The following is a 13,748-nucleotide window of genomic DNA, read 5'->3' as shown; positions in this document are numbered from 1 at the left end:
TCCAGCATCTGGGACCTCTTACAATAGTTTATATTGGCTAATTTTTTTTTCTGTATACTGGTCACACATTTCTGTTTCTATGCATGTCTTGCTAATTTTTGTTGAAAACTAAACAAGGTAATATATTGTAGCAACTCTGGCTACTGATCACTCTGGGTCTTATTTTTGTTATTGTTTGCTTATTATTATTATTATTATTGGTGACTTGCTGGATTATTTTAGTTAAGTCTATTTCCCCTCGCCAAACCCCAGGAATCCTATGGCATTGTTCCCCAGAGAGTTCACGCTTGTGCATGCACACATTCATCTGTGAGGCTACTGGTGTTAGTAAGGCTCTGCTCAGCTGCTGCATTCCCTGATCTCTCTGTTGAGCTGACTGCCTCTTTTGGTATCACACCCAACTGTTTGTTTCTGCTAATCTCTAGTTAACTGGCATATTGTTTTGGGCTATGTTCTGAAGCATAAACTGCTTCACTGTCTTATTTAATAAAATTTGTGACCCTTTGCTGGGATAGTCTTTGAAGTCACTCTTTGAGGGTTGTCCTGACCCCAGTAGCATTCTTAGTGGCAATCTTTTCCCCAGGATCTCCCTGGTACACGAGCTGGCCTACAGCTTACCTTGTTATTGTCATAGTGTCCAGTCTCCCCTTAATCACTTGTCTCCAAAATCTCTCTCTACTACTTTTCAGAGTGCCCTCAAGCCTGAACTTCACCATAGTCTGCTTCAAACATGTCAGTTCTTTTGGGGAGAGCCCTTTGTTTTTGTGGACTGCCTTCTCCAGGGACAGGGTGTCTGAGTCAGGTCTCCACAGTTGAAGGTGGACTGACTTCCTCCCTTTGTGAGAATGCCAGTCTGGCCTTTTTGGCTTACCTCTACTTCTCCAAGCATGGACTATTGCCCTATGAGCAAGCTGGGACAGAGTGGTTGGGGCACCCTATTCTCAGTCTACCATGCCTGGGACAGTATCTGCTCTATAAGCAGGGCCTGGGTAGAGGAAGGGAGCCCCCAACGCCTCACAGAAACTTAGTGTCTCAGATCAGGTGATGAAAAATGCTTACAGCTTGTCCCTCCTGTTCAGATTCCATATCCCTTGACTGAGAGCTGAGGGGAAAGGGAAACCCAACTTTCTGGCCACATACACCCACCTATTCACCTGGGAGACATGAGAAATAAAGGGAAAGAATTCTGGCTCAAAAACCACAGAGTATTGCTGTTCTTATTAAGATTACTAGACTTTTCTTTAATAAATGTCTATTGAATGCTCACAGGGAAACTTCCAGAAACTTTAAATTGTGCTTCTCATGATTTTCAGCTGTTATTTTTGTTTCGCTGGGAACAGGCCTGCAGAGCTTCCCAACTGCCATTCTGGAAGTGGAACTCTCCTGATGGGAAAGATTTAACTGTGGCCGGAATGTGATATGTGTAAGGACCTTTTTTGCAATGTATTCCAAGCACCTAAATTAGTCTGGTACATGGAAGCCTTATGTAAACATATGTGGGAGGAAAAAATGAAAGAAACGAGGGAGGAGGACAAGTTGAAATGGGGGAGAGGGAGAAAGAGAGAGAGAGAGAAAGGAGGATATAAACTAATTTGAAAAATATTTTTCCATATGGGCAACTCCTTGAAAAATAAATCAGGAGAATCAAATCGTGTTTGAAGTCCAACTGTATGGAACAGATCCTGATTTTATTTTCACATTTTAATTAACAAATAGTGCAGATCTAGTGAGCTTTTATTTCATCTGTGTGTATTTAAATTTGAGATAAATGTATCCTAAATCACCCACAAAAAACTGGATTAATATATGCTATTAATATATATTTAAAATATAAGTGTAAAACAAATATAAAATAATTTTTATAACTGTAATATCATGTATTAAGCACCATGAATAATATGATTAGAAGGTTAGTCTTTTTATTTGATTGCTATTTCTTGACTTTTGTGCTAACTTGAAAAATCACCTTCAATTACTTCAGTATTATATTAATCATGTAACACATTTAACTAATTTTATACTACTTCTATTAAAAATTTTGCTATATTTGATCAATAATGTTTTACTACTGTGACCTTTTACATAATGAATTGCTCACAAATGCAACTCTCCCCCCACCCATTCCAACAGCTCTTCCAGAGCCTTCCTTGTGTTGAAATGATTACTTGGGAGGCCATTAGACTGGCAGTCACACTGGCCCAACCCTGTGTAGGTTTTCAACACAAGGTTTTCAACATCATTTGGTGGATTGGACATTCAATGGTCTTCACCTCAAAGGAAGCTTACCAGACCTTTATGAACAATCCCAAACCAACCAACCCTTTTATCATTCTAAATTCCTTCCATCACCAGTGTATTAGTCTGTTCCTGTTGCTAATAACAAAATACTTGAAACTGAGTGACTTATAAAGAAAATGAAATTTATTACTTAGTTTCTGAGGATAGGAAGTCAAAAGTCCACCTGGTGGTGGTGACAGTGACCCAAGGTCTCACATTGCAAAATGGTGACAGCAGAGAGAGCAAGAGAGAGAGACAGAGAGAGAAAGACAAAGAGACTCTCCTCTTCTTTTAAAGCCCTCAGAACCATGCCCCTGACAACCATTTTCAACCCGTTCACTTCTGCAAGTTCCTACAATCTAATCACCTCTTCAAGGCTTTAATTTATAAAACTTGTTTGTTGTTATCACTGTAAAATGATGCGGGAAGAAAAGCTCTAAAACCCATTTCATGTGCCCTTCACTACCAGAGGTGTGCGAGCTTTATGTGGTGGTGGGTGTGTTTTGTTTGACAACAGAGGGGTGTCTTCCTGCTTGAATTTGCTGTTACATCCAGTTTGCAGTCACAGGAGAGTGAAAGATCACTCTGGGCAAAGAGAACTCAAATAAAATTTTTGAAACTTTTAAATTTTGATGGAATTTCAGGCTTACAAAAAATCTTTTCTACCCTTTACCAGATTCACCTCTTCTTCATTTCCCCATTTGATTTTTTTTATTCTCCTGGATTTTTAAGAGTAAGCTGCAAATGGCATGTCATTTTACCCACAAATAATTTGTTTTGCTTTTCCTAAAGACAAGAACATTTTCCTCCAAAAAACTGTACAACTGCAAAAAACCAGGAAACTAGGCAATTTACCATTGATATAATGCTCTTATCTAATGCATCATCTACACACAAATTTCATTTGCCCTGATAATGTCTTTTATAGCTATTTGTGTTTTTTTATCCTGGATCACACCTTGCTTTTTGTTGTACTGTACCTTTAATGTTTTGCTGTTTTTCTCTTCCAAAAGAGCCCCTCTTTCTTTGTATTGGACATATTTCACTAATATTGGCCAGTTAATTCGTAAAATTTCCTTTGTTTCAATTCGTCTCATGTTTCCTTATAATTAAATTCAGGTTATCCATTTTGGGCAGGAATACGAGAGATGTTATGTTATGTCCTTCTCCATGCAGGAGCATGAGAGGTCACAATGGACACAGTGGCCAAACCTCCTGCAGAACCCTGGTGGGGCCCCAGGAGCAATGGTGCCAGGCACGGAGGGGGTGACCAATAAGTAGCCAAAAATCTTCAAGAAGGACAAATATTCATTCTCCACAGTAAACACAGCAGATGGCAAAAGCCAGAGAGTTAGTAACGACCACTGGGGAAGCCTACTAACATGCATTAGTGCCCCTGTTCCTTTAGGAAGGGAAGGTTGTTTCATACCAGACTGCAGGGGTTGCAGGCCACTGGGGCTAGTATTAGAGTATTACAAACAAATGAACGTGCCTTGCTCTGAACAGTCTCAAATGATCATGAAACACACATTACCAAAATCTCCCAAAAGAAGATCAAAGAATTAAGCTTCATAGTATGTAGAATTTCAATTGATTTTTGGTTACTGACTGAATGTTCAATAAATCTCATAAAGACCCTTCTTAATTCTAATACGTTTACTTATAGCTGTTTTGAATTCTGTTTATATACAATGATGTCATGTGTTCAACTTTAAATACAAGTGGGTATAGTAGTCATCCTTGTTTCATTCCAAATTTCACATAAAGATTTTAATATGTCAGCCATAAACATGTTTGCTCTAGATACATTTTATTATTAGTATTTTAAATTCATTTACTGGTTTAATAAAATGCCCTTCTATTTATACTTTACAAAGGGTTTTCATTATACCTTAAAGTTTAATTTTCACAAATATAGTTTAGATTTAAAGGCATATTTTCTTCTGTTCTAAAAAATTATGATGACATTCTGAAAAAGGCAAAAGAATGAAACCCATAAAAGAAAAATACAGGATTGCCTGGGGTTGGGGGAGGGAGGGATGAAAAGAGCACAGATGACTTTTAGGATAGTGGAAATACTCTGAATTATAGTGTAGTGGTGGGTATCTGTCATCATACATTTGTCCAAACCCATAGAATGTACAGCCTCAAGAGTGAACCCTAATGTAAACTGTGAAGTCTGGCTGATGCTGCTGCTTCAACACAGGTTCATCAATTGTCATGTGGGAAGCCAGCATACAGGGAGGTGGCATGTGCAGGGGACACAGTAAGTGGGAACTCTCTGTACTTGCCACTCAATTCCACTCTAAACCTAAAACTGCTCTAAAAAATAAAGTCTATTTAAAAAAACAAAACAAAGCACCACAACAGGATGGGGTACCTATGAAGAACACTAGTTTTGGATGAGGAGATTAAAGATACCAGCAAACCCTCTCCCCAAACACCAAGTATAAAGTGGGAACTCTCTGTCCTTACTGCTCTATTTTGCTGTGAACCCAAAACGGCTCTAAAAAAGAAAGTCTATGAAGAAAAACACAACATCAGGATGAGGTACCCATGGGGAACAATAGTTTTGGGTGATGGGATAAAAGATATCAACAAATTCTCTTCCCAAAGAGCAAGTATAAAGCTGGACAAAATTGTCAAGAGCAACAAGTTCAGTATTCTGAAACTGACCAAATTCAGTATTCTGGTAATTGACCAAAACATCACAATAAACTAAGAAGTGATGACTCATGACAACTACTGAACTACAAGTCAGAACAATTCAAGACTGTGGCATTCCCTCGGGGTCTGCTAGCAGTGCCCATAGGCCTCACCTCTGTTGGTTTGGTAGTTCAGTCAGGCTGGGGAAAGCCAGGAAGCCAGCAGCTCTGCTGTCACAGCCAGAGGGACTCATACCATTTGGAGAATTTTCAGACAAATTGGTGATTTGCTGCAAACCAACAGGAAGGACCAGCATCTCCACTAGTCTCATCAGATACTAGATCCTGCCCAAACCACCCATACGTCCCTGACTAATGCTGGAGCTGAGTTTGTGTGCAGAGAAGACAAAGCAGGAGGAGAGCCCGGTAGAAGGAACAGCCAGGGACACTGGGATTCTGAACGTACTCCCTGTCCACACACAGATCATCAGCAAATAGTGGCAGATTCACTGACTCAAGGTGTCTGTGCACAAATTCACACAGCTGTTGACCGAATACCATGCATGCAGATAAAGGATTAACTCCTGGGAAGCCATGCCTGACAAGAACAAAAATTTGAGCAGAGACCCCTGTGGCTATACATTGCTAACAGAATTCACAGATTTACTACAGGCAAGTTACTCAATAAACAAACAAAACTTGATAACAAAGACTCTCAGGAGGTAAAAATCAGAACGCAGAGTTGCTACAATATTTTATCTAACACATCCAGTGTTTAATGGGAATTCACACAACATAAAAGAAACAAGGAAATATTTATCTGTACCCGTGTGGAGAAATAATAAAAAATGATTAGTAGAAACTGTCTTTAAGTGTACCCAGGTGTTGTATTTGGTAAATAAAGACGTCAAAGTAGTGTAAGTACTTAAAGGAAGTAAAGGAAACCATAGGTAATAACCAAAAGAAAGTGGAATGACAACGGCTCAACAAACACAGAAACCCTAGAAATTATTTGTTAAAAAAAATAGAGATTTTGCCATTAAAAGTATAATCACAAATAAAACTCTCACTAAAATGTAACAGCAAATCTGAGGTGGCAGAAGAAAGAATCAGTAAACTTGAAGATGCATTAATAGCAATTACACGATCTGAAGAACAAAGAGAAAAGTGATTGAAGAAAAATGACCTGAGACATTATCGAGCACAACAACATATGTGGAAAATGAGTCTTGGAAAGAAAGAAGAGAAAAGGGAAGAACACTTGCAGAAATAACAGCTTAAAACTTACCAAATGTGACTTAAAGCACTATTCTATAAAGTCAATGTTTACCCTTAATAAAATCGAAACAAATATATCCACTCCGAGACACATCACAGTCAAGCTGTAGAAAGACAGAATCTTGAAAGCAGAAAGAGAAAAAAATTCTCTCCTTCTACAAAGGAGCACAATAAGGTTCACCACTGACTTCTGATCAGAAACAATGGGGGGAAGGTAGTGAGATGCCAGTTTTAAAGCTTAAAGAAAAAAAAAATTGTCAAAGAACATTGACCCTTTAAAATGAAGGTAAAATAAAAAAATTCCCAAATAAACAAATACTAAAAAAAACATGCTGCTAGCAGTCCTACCTTACAAGAAATACTAAAGGAAATCCTTGGAACTGAAAGACATGCTTGATTCTTACATTTGAAAATACTGTGTTGATTTATCAAACTGTGTGTGTGTGCATGTGTGTGTGTGTGTGCACGCGTGCATGTGTGTGTCCAAAATGTTGCAAAATTTCTTGTGCAGTTTAAATTTAACTGGGTTTAGAAGCAAAATTTTAGAAATATATAAAACAATCTTTGAAGCTTTCATTATTTTAATTTTTTATACTTATTTAGCCTTGTGAATTTTTGTAATAAAGTATTTTTTAAGTCCCTCTAGCTCAAGATAATACAGATGAACTGCTACAAAAATTATAAAAATTTTATTCAAATAAACCAAAAGTATAAAAAAAATTTAAGTTCTATGTCTGAGTTAATGGAAGGCAAGGACATATTATGTGGAAAAATTGAGGTTGCAGGTACAGGAGATCTTGAGAGTAACGATCCGTGAGAAATGAAAATTTCAGAGACAACTACGAATTTGCAAAAACTGTGAAACTGATGGAGCTCAAGCAGAGATCTCGGAAGAAACAAGCAATATCTGGGTTCCAAGAGGAAAGAACAGAAAGTTGATGAGGTTTAACTGCGATAGGTTGAGCAGGCGGAGTTGGAAGGAGGGATCTAGAAGGCCCAGGAGGATGGATGGACCTGCGGGGGTAGGGGGAGGGGAGGGGCTGTGGTTCAGCCTCTTCCTCTTTTTACCCCTCCCCCACCCTCAGGAGCCCTTTGTGATGAGGCCACAGCTCTGTGATGCAGGCCTTGGCCCTAAGCTCAGTTGCCTGAGGGCAGCAGTGTGATTCAGAAGATGGAGAATTTTCTCTTCACTCTGAATAGCGTTAGTGCCACATGGCTGAGCCCCAGCTCCACTTCCTGGGAGGTGGATATCACCCTTGCCTTCCTGGGTGGGCTGAGGCACTTCCTCCTGTTACCCCCCTGTACCCAGAAGGATCCATCCTTACCACCACCAGGGAAACTGAGGAACATGAGGAAGGTAAGCAACCCTCCACCCAGACTCGACAGACAGTGAATCTCCCTTTTCTTCTTATTACTATTTCCACTTTTCCAAATCACCCAGAGACTCCTGAGATGGGAAATGTCAGAAAAGATTAGAACACTATCCTTCTAGGGACAGGCGGGGCAGGGCAGGGGTGAGAGTGGGCACTAGGGTTTCTGTCCAAAGCTCTCAGACCAGCTGTGCTGCTGAACTGGAGGGGCCAGGGCAAGGCCAAATACCAAGACTCAGCAGCTGAGGATGGGATTGCTGAGAGAGCTGAGATCTCGGTGGGAGGACGGGCCCTGAGCGCTGGCTCATCAGTCCCTTTCCACAGCTGGCGCCTCGGGCGAAGTCTTTTCTCCATTGGGCTCTTATGAGAGCCTTGCTGGGCCCTTGACAGCCTCCCATCAGAGGCTGGAGGTGACTCCAGCCTTTGGAGGCAGAATCCTACCTGGCAGCTAACATGAAGGTCTAGCCTGTGGGTTTCCAGAGGAACTGAGGACAACCACAGTGGATCTCACATAGAAAGTTCCTGGTTGCATTTTTCACAGAAGGAAAGCAGGAAACATTTTCATCCTAGCCTCTCCTCTTTTGTCTCTCAGCATCAGGTGGAGACAAGGAGCAGCAGGAGCAGGAAGAGTGGCGCTCTGCAAGGGAAAGCTCTGCCCTTCTGCTGGAGCCCTGGAGGTAACGTGACATCGCACACTGTCCCTGAGCAACAAGGGACACATCTCTGAGGATGTCGTTACAGAGGCCTGACAGGGAAGGTCCTGGGAAGGAGATCAGAACCTGGGGTACTTCTCAGATTCTGGGCCAGGAAGGAAGCCACGGTGGGCCAGGGAAGGGGTGCTGCCCAGCAGGGCCAGGGGTGGGGGTTAGTGGACCAACACTGCCTGGATCTGGAGGTGGGGCCTCGGGCCCAACTGTGTGCATGCTGCTTAAATTTGCCAAGGCTGATTCCTCCTTAGGATGATCCTGTCCTTCCTCCCCCAGAGGGTGGTTGTGAAGACCATGGGGTGCTACTGGACTTGGAAGCACTCTGTAAATGACAAAGAGCTGCCCATCCATGCCCCTTACAGTCACTGCCCAAGATCACATAGCCTTGGACACTGATGCTGGGGCCCCACGGTCCAATTTCCTAAGGTGTTCCCTAAAGAACATTCCACTAAACCTCCTGTGAGATCCCCAGGCCCCTCCCTCCACCATAACCCAGTCTCCTGATTTCAGCCTGTAGAGATGGCCTGGGGGAACCGAATGATGATCGGGGCCTGATCTCACGTCAGCAAAGGTGAGGAACGTTCCCCTTCTCTCTCATGTCCTCCTTCCTACCAGGGCTTATGATGTGACCCCAGGGCCTCATACTAACTTGGGATGGGAGTCCAAGGAAGAGGATGGGATGTGACTAAGGCCCTGGGCAGAGGTGGCAGGAGCTTTGTGAAGCCAGTGCATGGGCAGTGGAGGGGCCCTGGGTGCAGGTGCCACTCTTGGCCTATCTGCTCCTGGCTACAACACCTGCCTCCTGTCTCCTGCAGCCCCCTGGCAGAGATCTCTGACCCTCCAGCTGAGGTGTGCAAACCAGCACCTGCCAAAGCCCACCAGCCTTGCAGGGAGAATGTGGAAGACACTGCTCCCGTCACCTTGTCCCCACTCGCTGCCCTGGCTCCTCTGGCCGAGCGTCCTCTGCATGTGGCCACCCTGTCACCAGGCCCGACAACCTCACTCGTTACTTTTGGGTTACACTCACCCCTGAGTGCCTCTCAGGCACCAGAGCCTTTGCTTCCCCTCAACAAGTTCTCAACCTGGCCACTCGTGCTTGCCTCTCCCCCATCACAACCCCCAGACCCTGTGGCCTCCCATCTGCCTCCACCAGTCTATTGCCTGGCTATTTCTCAGGGTCACTGGATGGCACTCCTGCTGGGCTCCATCCCACAGAGCTTGTGTCAAAATAACAGCAGCTGGTTGACTTTTTCCATCCCAGTGATCTTGAGCCTTGGTTACCGGAGCTGTCCCATCTCAGCTCGCTCCTGGTGGGAGCTGACTGCCAAGGACTTGTGTTTCCTCACCTTGTCACATGGCCAATCCCAGCAAGAATATTTTTCACTCAGGCTACCAGAGGCCTCATTCTGGGGAGACCCCACACACAGGCAGACAGAGCCTGGTGGCCCCACTTTGATCAACTCCAACATCGATAAGCTACTGGTCATAATAATCACCAAGAGAAAAGAACTGAATACATGGAAAGAAAAAGAAAAGAAGAAATCAGACTCTTCCCTGGATTCTCTGGGGAATACATTCAAATCACTGGGTCATGAGCAGGACGACAGAACCCCACAACTCTTCTGGAGCATGAAAGACAAACCAGAGCAGCTGCCCAGTCCTCAGCAGCTATCTGGTCCCAAGGAGTTGCAGGGCCATTTACAGTACAAAAGCAGCCAGCTCGTCTGGGGCCTCTTCTTTCTGCACAGTGACTCCCTGGCGGCTACAGTCAGGGTCTCTGGTTCCCCACTGGAGTTTCCCTCTCTTTTATTCAATGAACTCTTTCATTCCTTTCTCATACAAATTCAGAGTCAACCATCTCCACAAACTTTCCAGCCACAGCTTTGGTCCCTCCCTGTGGCCCAACCCCAACCTCTAGCTCGAGCCTTGCCACTGTCCCAGCCCTCACCTCTGGCTGACACCCACAGCCAGCCCCACACCTCATCCTATCTCCCCATCCCACCGTGCTACTCACCACAGATTGTGGCCCAGGGAGCACCTTGCCCTACAAACCAGCAGAAGGCCCAGCTTCTTATCCCAACTTCCATCCAATGCCTGGAATGTCACCTTTTGGGGAAGGAACAAGAAAGTCAGAGGGATTTACCCTGTGTGGTCAAGAAGCCTCGGGAAGCATGTAGCCAACTCACCCCCAACAGTGAGGCCTTCCAGGACCATGAGTCAGTCTACCTCCTCCCAGGGGACTTCTTCATCCCTGAGCTCCAGGAGCAACTGGAGGAACACCTTCAACAGAGCTTCACACAGCACTGCTGTGGACTGTCCCCTAGGCCCCACGTGTCTCCAGACCTGATACAGCGTCAGGACCTTCAGCAGACGTTCACGCCGCACTGCTGTGGACTGTCCCCCAGACCCCACTTGTCTCCTGACCTGATACAGCGTCAGGACCTTCAACACAGGTTTACACAGCAGTGCTGCAGACTGTCCGCCAGGCCCCACATATCTCCAGACCTGATACAGCCTCGGGATGAATTCCCAGGGATTTCTCAGGTAAAGGACAGGCACGGGTCCTCTGTGTTTATAGGTGGGAGCAGCCAGAACATGCAGAAAATGGAATTCAAGGGCCCAGCCAAATTCCAGCTTGGGAAGATCCCAAGCAACGATCCAAAACACAGTCTATGGAGGGTCCTAGAAGATCTACCCAGGGCTTTGGAAAGCAACTCACGGAAGGTTCCAGGGGCCAACACTGAGAAAAAGTCAGAAAGGGACTGGATGAGGCTATTGGGAAGTGACTCAGGAAAGGATTCACCAAGAAGCCCAGAAATGAAGCATCTAGAAGATATCGTAGAAGTCCATTGGCACAGAAAACTGGGAGAGATCAACGAGGGCATGTTCCCTGAGGGTGTTCATCATCCCAGTCTCACTAATGGCCATCTCTCGTCTCTGGAAAACTCAAACATTCACATGGAAAGTAGAAATCTAGCGCCCTCCGAGGGCGAGGAGTCTCACGTGAACACCTCCCAGCAGCTCTCCTTCCTTGATGTGCACACTCGACAGGTGCTGGAAGCGCATATTAAAAGGTTTCAGGAAAGCCATGAGAGGAGACAGACCCTCAAGGTTCACAAGCCCCCACATCTTCTTAAGGTACAAAAAGCTCAACCGTTGTCCCTTCCACAGCCTGCCTTTCTCTCATCAGCCACCAGTGAGTCTGGTGCCAAATCCACAGCTGAGGCTGCCAATGTCCCAGGAGAACCTCCTCACAAAGATCCAGGAGACAAGGTGGCAGCAAAAACGTCAGTTTCCACCCAGCGTAGTCCTCACCCTGGTCCCTTGCCTGTGTGTAAGGAAGCCCAGAGGTCTGCATACAAGACAGAGACCCCATCTGGTGACAACATCTTGTCTACTCAGGCCTCTCTGTCTAGCTTCCAGAGCATGTCCAGCAGCGATACATCAGATTCCCAGGGGGCATGTGACTTCTTATCAAGGGGACAGAGCAGCCAGGGGCAGGAGGAGCCCAGGAGCCCAAAATTTCAGAACCTATGGAAAAGCCTGAGCAAGATGTTTGGCCGTATTGGCAAGAGAGAGGGCCGCAGGAGGCCCACGCAAGGAAGGCATGAACAAACGCTCACAGAACTAAGCCCTGCTTCCCAGGACACGGAGTCAGTAGAGTCCTTAAGTAGCCAGTCCTCCCTGCTCCTGCCAGAGAAGGGACAGGCATCCCCAGAAAGCCACTTCAAGAAAAGGATCAGGCGCTTTCTGCATTGGACTTTCCCCAATAAAAAAAGCAAAGGGCACAAAGATCCCCTGCAAAAAGTCAAGCCCACACCAGCCGCCACCTGGAGCCAGGGACCAGTCCCAAGTGGACTGTCTGTGGACAACGGCAAGGCTGAAGCCCAGGCACTCATGACCACTGTTGGACAGATTCTAGAGGAGAAAATGGGGCTTCACCATGAACTTTCTGCCTCGACAGCCCCAGTGGGAGGGTGTTCCAGCCACCACAGGGGTCCTTCCTACACCAGAGCAAAGAGCAGTGATGAGAGGTATGGCCTAGAGTCACCATGCCACCCCAGTGGGTCACAGCCATCCAGTCAAGCACAGGTGGATCAGAGATGGGGACAGCAGTTGGGCCTCACTTCCCAGGGAGCGTGTGTCACCAGCCTGTCCCTGCCAGCACAGGCCACTGCTCGTGAGATCCTCGGGCCACTCCATTCACTGCCCTAGACACTGTCGTCTTCAGAGAAGTGTCTGGTCTGGCCAACCAGATCATGCTTCTCATCTGTTTCCTGGTGGGAAATGTTTTTCCCCAGAAAACCTTCAGCCCACACAGAAAAAATCTGTTTCCCCCCAAGTCACCATTCCCTCTGTGTGTTGATGGCTTCTTCCTCCCAAGATATGCACTGTTTCCTAATATATGTTTTTCCTCCTCAGAGGTACTGGCTCTGTCTGTGCCCTGCGCGGCTTAGGGAATGGGTCAGCTCTTCCTGAGTGCAGCTTCTAGAAGGCGCTGGGCCTGTGGGAGGCTGACTGTGGCCTTGCACACCCACCCTTACCCTGGAGTCCCTCCCTTTACCTTGCTTTCATGATGTGACCATTACTTATCAGGATGAGCAAACCCTGTGAAGACCCCACCCAGGGTGGGGCTCACCCATCTCCCCTGCTTTGCCTCAACCTTGAACTTGCTGTGCTGTAGGGGATGGGTCCACAGAGGCTGATTCTCCTTGGCCTGGAATGTCAGAGCCAAGTGGCCTCACCCATCACAACGTGAGCTCAGGAAGTTTGCAGGGGCAGTGCTGGCCCGAAATCCAGAGAGAGAACTGTGACCTTGGAACTCTCACGGGGACACACTTGCCCGCCCTGGGTCCTTCTCTCCTGTGACTGTGGATGGAGATGGGCCCTGCTGACCCTGCTCAGCTCACCTGGGTGACATGACATGGCACATCACCCTTCCTGTCCAGAGCAGCAGGAGGACACGACTCCAGTAGCACCTGACTGCCCCTGCTCAGTCCACCTGCCACACCCCCTTAGAATGACCATGTGTGCAGTAATATTCCATAGTGGCACACAAAGGACCGAGGGTGCAGCTCAGAGCCAAGGAAACAGCTGCATGACCTGGGGACACCATCCTGGCGCACGTCCCACCCCGTCCATAGGCCTGGAGGGGACACATCAAGGCTGGACTCACCCTGCACACCCCAGTGTCCCTGCTCCAGCTCCAGGGTCACAGGCCTGGGAAGGCCACCTTCAGCTCAGAGGGCCAGGCCAGGGATGATCATTTCCAATGGTCCATCTGAGGACCTCACCCTGTACTCTGCAGCATCCTTGAAAGGAGGCACTGACCACAGGGGACAGCCAGCACTGGTCATTTATATCACTCGCACTCTGGTCACCTTGACGTGCACAGGGACCGGGTACTGTGCCCACGGGACAGGTGGGGACTTACAGGGTGCAGCAACTTGCCTGGGGTCATACTGCAAGTG

Source organism: Cynocephalus volans, chromosome 6 (genome assembly GCF_027409185.1).
Source record: "Cynocephalus volans isolate mCynVol1 chromosome 6, mCynVol1.pri, whole genome shotgun sequence".
NCBI lineage: Eukaryota > Metazoa > Chordata > Mammalia > Dermoptera > Cynocephalidae > Cynocephalus > Cynocephalus volans.
Note: the sequence above shows the minus strand (reverse complement) of the source record.